The sequence below is a fragment of the Styela clava genome, chromosome 4 (assembly GCF_964204865.1).
Source record: "Styela clava chromosome 4, kaStyClav1.hap1.2, whole genome shotgun sequence".
In the NCBI taxonomy this organism is placed as follows: domain Eukaryota; kingdom Metazoa; phylum Chordata; class Ascidiacea; order Stolidobranchia; family Styelidae; genus Styela; species Styela clava.
This window is the reverse complement of record NC_135253.1, coordinates 3,176,296-3,183,948: the sequence shown is the minus strand read 5'-3', so window position 1 is coordinate 3,183,948 and position 7,653 is coordinate 3,176,296.

Below are 7,653 nucleotides of genomic sequence, written 5' to 3'. Positions count from 1 at the left end.
TTCTGACAATAAAGTTTCAGTTTCGAGGTCAGAGATGCAATCAAAGGCAGCTCACCAAACCTATGCCTCAAAAATGCTATGACTGTGGAAGCAATTAACGCAGTTCATTCGATCAGAAGAAAACCACATTGCAAAGCATTCTGCAGAACCTGAGAGAAATGTGGCATAACGAATCACCTTGCAACAGTGTCTTGGCAAAAGGATTCTGCAATGGAGTTAACAGCATCTGCTAATCATTCTGAACGGAAAACAACATAACAGAGATCATAATCAATGTCACCACAGCCATGATGGTCGTCTTACCAGACAAATGTATTTCTACATATCCAGACAGTGTAACCAGTATATGTTTTGCAGAATTATCCTCTTTGTATGTTTGGTCTACAACAATGTAATCTAACACTATGTAAGGAAGTTGTGCGAACAGTCAAAAACTTTGGATTGGCCCATCACTTCCATGCCACCGTACATTTCTTGATGAGTCGGCCTGGAGTTCACAGACGAAACTGTATATTTGTCCCATAATTATACCCGAGCAGAGATACATGCATTGGACTCAACATCCTTCTCAATTCCAATGGATGTCAGCCAATCACTATCATCAGGAAATTGATAAATCATCATTCAAGGTAGGGCAGAACATCACTGTTCATAGCTGTATTAGACAGCAAACACAGCGTACCCCTTACCCCGAACAACCAGTATGCTTGCCTTTTTAGCTACCTGAAAACAGTCTGTACGAAAAAACTAAGCACTTTCAATAACACCAGTGGATTTTCTTCATAGGTTAGGTAGTTGTTCCCTCATCCTATGATGGAATGCATCAGTGTTACTAAAAGTGCTTTTGGCTAAGAATCCTTTATAGGTTCTTAGTTTTGCGCATAGATTGTTTTTAGATAACTATTAAGGTAAGCAGGCTGGGGGTTGGGGTTTGATGTGTTTGCTGCTTAATGCAGCTGTGAACAGTGCTGTTATATCTTACCCTGAATGATGATTTTATCAATGTCCTAATGATAGTGATTAGATGGCATCCATCGGAATTTGGAAGGTTGTTGAGTTCAATGCAGTTATGTTTGTTCAGGCATAATATTGGAACAAATATACAATTTTAGGTGCTCCAGAAGTATGTGCACCAAGATGATGCACAACCGGAATCCTAACTATGTCCAGGTTGTGCGCCATCTTGGTACACATGCTTCGCAGCACCAAATTTTGTCTGTGAACTTGCTGCCATAGAATTACATGGTGGCATGGAAGCATATCGGATCGGGTTTACATATTTATCCAGGGGGACCGGAAAGCCGATAAGACAGCTTAATTATATGGTGAACCATAGCCTCTCGTCTGGTTACCAGTCCATGTTGGGTATGACATTAGTTAGCCAGTTATTTTGTTTTCAGAAGCATGGACTTGATGGTGGAGGAAGCTACAACCGACCAGCGATAACATGAACCAACCTGCGGCGATGAGGAGTCCAGCATGCCTCTCACACATAGCCATCCTGTAGAGGAACTCACAGATGGTAATCAGAGGTGCGGTGGCGAGCGTATTCATGCACCCCACAGCCGAGCCGTGACAGGCCATTCGGAAATTTTCGACAGTTTGCATAACTTCCTTACATGGTGTTGGATTACATTGGTGTAGACCGAATGTATTTAGAAGGCCTAATGATGTAAGACATATGTTGGCTCCACTGCTGTATATGCAGAAATATGTTTGTGGCGTAGACAACCATCATGGGCTGTTATGGTGGCATTGATTATTGTGATCTCTGTTATGTTGTTTCTCTGTTCAGAATGGTTAGCAGATGCTGCTAACTCCACTGCGGAATCCTTCTGTCGATACACTGTTGCAAGGTGATTCGTCATGCTACATTTCTCTCTTGTTTTGCAGAATGCTCTGCACTGTAGTTTCTCCTCTGGTTTAATGAATTGTGATCATTGCTTTTACAGCCACTGCATTTCCGAGGTATAGGTCAGGTAGGCTGCATTTGATTGCATATGTAATTTAAGAATCTTATTCAAACAGCTACCATGTCTTGAGGGTAGCGAACTTGGCTTAGTCAGCTTGTAGGATGTCATCTGATAGCAGGGGCGCAGCCAGGATTTTTGTACCAACAATGTCACAAGGTGTTTACAAACTAAAAATTGTGTGCAGTTCACAGCAAATCTGTGTTGAGTAAATTCCAGATTGTTGTGTAGCTCACTTCCCTTTGCCAGACGTCGGGAGAACAAAGTGGAATCTAGACAATTTAGAAACGACATCAATATAGAAACTGAACAAATGATATATGCCAGTGGTTCTCAAACTAATTTCGAACTTCAAATTAATTTTGAAAGAGAAATACAAATATACGGATGTCAGTGGCATTATAATCGTTTATATAAACAAAAACAATGTACTCGCATGTAGCATCGATTAAATGGGCATGAAATGTGAAACTATTTTAGAACTTTTAATTTAATGTTAATTATGTCGATTTTATATGATGTGATTAGTGATGAACAAAATCTTTTTTTTTTAATATTCAAATATTTTCAACGATTATCGGAAAACGAGTATTGTAGATAACTCCTTCAGAAAATTTATTGAAGTCTGAAAACTCTGTAACAACGCAGAATTTTTTTACACCGTCACCGTGATCTCTTTGGCGGCCGACCTTAATGGTAATAAACTGTATCAATAAAGGTCCTTTTTAATACACAAGTATCAATTTTCACGCAACGGCTGACATCGAAGTTTGGCTTTCATATTTCAGGCAGAACTGTGAGTTCACATCAGCAAAAATGTTAAATGCAGCTATCATATAAGGAGTGAATTCACAACACCAATTAATTTTATTCTGATATTTAATATCAGTTTTTTAATTACGGTACCAGTTTTAAGCAAACAATATGATCATTACTGACCTCTGAATGAAAATATTTATAAAGCTGATCATAGACTTTTTTAAGCATTTAAATTCCTATTGTGTCTGTTGTATTCTCGTCTTATAATTAATAAGTTCGCATAGATAACCTGTGACATTTCAGAATTGAAAAAAACTGTGCTGACGTGCTTCATGCAAAATTAGAAATTGAACACATATGATTGGCGCAGTAAGAGTAAAATACCATAAAACAAAGATTTTCACATTAATCGGCTCTGTCTGTTAGAGAAAGCCTTAGGTGAATCGCAACCGTACCCCCCCCCCCCCCCCCCCCCCCCCACACACACACACACACTGGCTGCGCCCCTGTCTAATAGTGATCCCTTGCAGAATCTTGCATTTCATCTGGAGACATGAGGGGGTTTCGAGGACCTTGGTAAAGAACTCCTTGAGAGGTAACTAATTTTATTCACCTATTTTACATCAATTTGTGTAGTCCTCTAGTTCGTAATAGAACTAATACAAGGAAAATCGGAATAAAATTATGGCCTAACTGTAACCGAGTACTCATACTTCGGGAGTACCATATTTTGTACCTCAGATTTCAGAAAGATACCACACCAATTTGATAATATCGGCTTGAAACTGGCTCTAGTTATAATCCTTTGGGTTAGATAGCATTTCTGGAGCACTGGACATGACTGGTTCTAGATGTTTGACTATAATTTTTGAAATGATTAATTAGGGGTAGTAATGGGTCCCTAATTTTTTAGTTTTTTCCTATATAAAAGCTTGACTTTTGCTATTGCAGAGGAATTGGGAATAGGGTCGAATGAAAAAACATTAGTGATCATTTGTGTGAATTTTATTTTTATAGTGTTTCACAAAGTTATGTAAAATTCCTTACTGAGTTCGTCTATCCCAGGTGATTTGTTGTTTTGCGTGATTATGCAGAGTTTTAATTTCGTCGCTGGTGACAGGTTGTTCCAATATAAAATATCTTAAATAGATACTTTGGACGAACTCTTTAGCGATATCACTGGTAGTAATCGTTTGTCTTGTGTTCTTCCCACCATAAATTGACATAAAAGCCTTACACTAGTGACTAGTCGTTGTTTGGCGTCTGTAACCTTTTTATTGTGGTTTGTTTGATTTTATCATAAAAAGCCGATTTTTCGTTTTGTTCCAAATCATTCACGTTTGCCATTATGGTGTCTAATTTGTTTTGCTCATTCTGTAGAATTTGTATTGGGAATGTCAGTTGTTCAATTTTAAATATATTTCTCCCTTACCCATCATTTATGAGTTCATCTACATTTTTCGGTGTCTGTTTTTTTTTTTATCTTTACCGACATTTTTGGGAATCGAGACTAGCTTTTTTCATTTTCAAGGTTACCAATTGTCCCACCAATCTTGGTATTTGATCAACTTTTTCCAGTTCACTGAGGGTAGACTCGAAAGAATTCTTTATTATACTGTTTGTATAAGTTTGGTCTTCGAACATCGATAGGTGGTTTTTCCATGTCTCCCTTCCCCAGAAGACTTTTTTGTTTGTTTCGTTGCAATTAATTATGGGGCAAAGCAAGTGATCAGATATGGTGTTTAGTGTATGAGCTATTCTCGAAACTATGTGACCCAAGGTATAAGAATTGTGGATATTGATCCGGAAGAATTGTATTTTAGATACTGTACTTCTTTTGGAAAGTGTCAAAAATATTATGGTTAAAAGGAAGTTTTAAAAAAAATCTGGTGGCCAAAGTTTGAAGATTCTTATAGCGTGTATTGATTCAAAGATGATACACTATTAAGAATTTGTATTAGTTGCAATAGCTGCTCAATATATCTACCAAACTTTTATAAAACTCTGTTTTTATGGGCGCGTTATGTGCAGGGCTATATTTTATTATTTGACTATCGATCCGAATCTCAATACTAGCTATGTGTATGGTACGGGTTATGTAATAAACAAAATACTATTATATTGGAGCTATCGCTTTTAAGGCTTCATGTACCTAGGTATTTGACAGCAAGGTAAAAATAATTTAAATCATTACGAAACATGCCAGGCAGCATTGATTTGAAAAGAATATTGAGCATTAATAAATGTCATTTGGGAGACTAGTATCAATATGAAACAATACACAATGAATAAACACCGGTAATCCATTATGTCAAATGTAAAATTAATTCATAAAACTAGCTTACCTAGATTATCTTACTGCGATTGTTCAAATATCCGCAAATTTGCCAGATTCATCATATCATGCATGTGCTTTATTTATTATCGAACCACTCATATATTGTGTTTTTATTGGTCATTTCATACTTTTTTAGTCCACTTTTGTAACAATTCTGTAATTATCCCTGGATAGTGGAAAGCCCATAAGATGGCTTATTCATATGGCGACACACAAGCGCGCGCCTTGTTACCAGTCCATGTCGGGTATGGGATGAGGTAAGATCTTAATATTTATCCTGGGGGAAAGAAAGCTATGAGAGAGCTTGATCATATGACTATCACAGCCTCGTGTCTGGTTACCATTCCATGTCGGGTATGAATTATTTAGCCAGTTACTCTAATATGTTTTTATTTATTTTATTTAAATTGTTTTTGTGCATTTTTTCCACATTTTGTATCGTACCATGTTTCCATGTTTTTGATCTCTTAATGATATGCTTTTGAATTTGATGTACATTTCAATACAAATCTGAATATCACCCCAGGGTTAATGGGTGGGGGGGGGGGGAGAGAAACTATAAGACTGCTTAATCATAAGGGGACCACAGCATCTTGTGCGGTTAAAATTACCAGTCCATGTCGGGTATAGGATCATTCAAGAATCCACATAACCAGGTGAGAAAGAAGGCAGATCAGACGGCCCAATTATATGGCGAACCACCTCCTCTCGTCCAGTTACCACTCCATGTCGGGTATTAGTTAGTCAGTTAAACCCCTTCATAATTTTTCTCAATTCCATTTCTATTGTTTTTTATGTACAATTACTTTTCACTTTTTCATGTTGTTTCCATTTTCGTTCTTCAATAAATTAACGGGAACTTTTTCGAATGCCAGACCACGTTCGCTTCTACTCAGAATAGATTCTTACCGTTATGTTCTATCAATATGAATTTTATTTTAGTTTCGCATTTGACGCACTCTGCAACGCGTCACCGCACCTCTGATGGATACCGTACATACAATCGGCGGACTCACACATTCGAATCCCACAGGAGATAATTACGAGTGTAATGATTGGTGGATTACTTGGCGTCGTAGGGTGGTAGTGGTACACGTATTAGCCGAATGGTTCTGGCTTCCCTACACCAGTAAAATTTAATAAAATGTAGTAACGGACCGGCATAAAATTCAAATGAGTGGATCAGAAAATGATAAGATATATTTGCGTAATATAATAAAATTTCTGGGCGCCTATTGTGCGTAAAAAGGCACACAGAAAACATCTCACATAAAAAATATGGTTCCATCACATTTTAACCCACGACAATTGCACCTATTAAATTTTTCTTTTCTACGGATATTTGAACCCATAATAACCCTAACCCATGGATTTTGGCACCCTCATATAGATTGAACCCGCGGATATACATGCGCAAATGTACGGTCACCAAAGATTATGTACATGGCAAATCATGTACAAACGCAATTAGCTGTAGTGAGAATATTGCTGCTAGTTCGTTCCTAATAAAGGATTGCAAATGGGGCTTCAAAGAAGAACTAGGGTTTTCCAGGTGTAAACTTCGAAAACCTCACTTTTAAATGTTATTACCGATAATATATTTTCAGTCATGACCATACATAAAATGGCTTATTATACATTCTACCGGACAGAGATACAACTCGATTTTATTTATAGAACTAGCGTTTTTTCCTGTGTACACTTCTAATACCTCAATTTTAAATGTTATTACCCGTAATATCGTTTCGTTCCTGACCATACATGAAATGGATTATTACATTATACCGGACAGAGATACATCTCGAGTTTTCTCGTTGTGTAAACTTCAAAAACCTCACTTTAAATGTTATTACCGATAGTATCTTTTCAGTCATGCCATACATGAAATGTCTCATTACATTCTACGGACAGAGATATGACTTTTAACAATATAATTTTGCGAAGTAATGGAAATGGGGGCAATGTCAACCACGCAAGCATGCAAATGTGTGCAACAATATTCGTTTTTTTTTTTATAGATCTTGAGATTTTTCAAACAGTGATATCCTAAAAAGAATCTGAGTGGCAGACCTGTGAGAGGCGGAGTCAGTGATGTAAAACGGGTCGACTTGGCTAAATCGCTGTTATCTGCCACCCAGTTAGTCCTGATCATGATTTAATCGAGACCGGCACAAATATCTTGATTAAACTTAATTAATATTGAGGGCTGAGAGAACAACTCAAATTTGCAAATATAAGATTCTAATCTATTTATAGTTGGCAGTTTACCACGTTTTTTATGTTATTTTAGAATAGTAATAGTATTTTTCATTTTAGTAATAGCAATCTCACTCAACTCACCCAAAGGCGATTAACGATGGACAATTAAATTATTATGACAGGACATTATAAATGCTCGCATCGGCCATGGATTGAATATTTTGCGCGACAGAAAACTAGTTATCCACTTAAAAAGTCTTTTCTTAACGAGTGGTCTAATCGCAAATAATGTTGCCCGGGAAATTCCAATTTCGAAGACCCCCCCCCCCTCCCTTTTAAAAATCCTGGCTGCGCTTCTGCTTATAGATAATGTCATATTTGAATTAA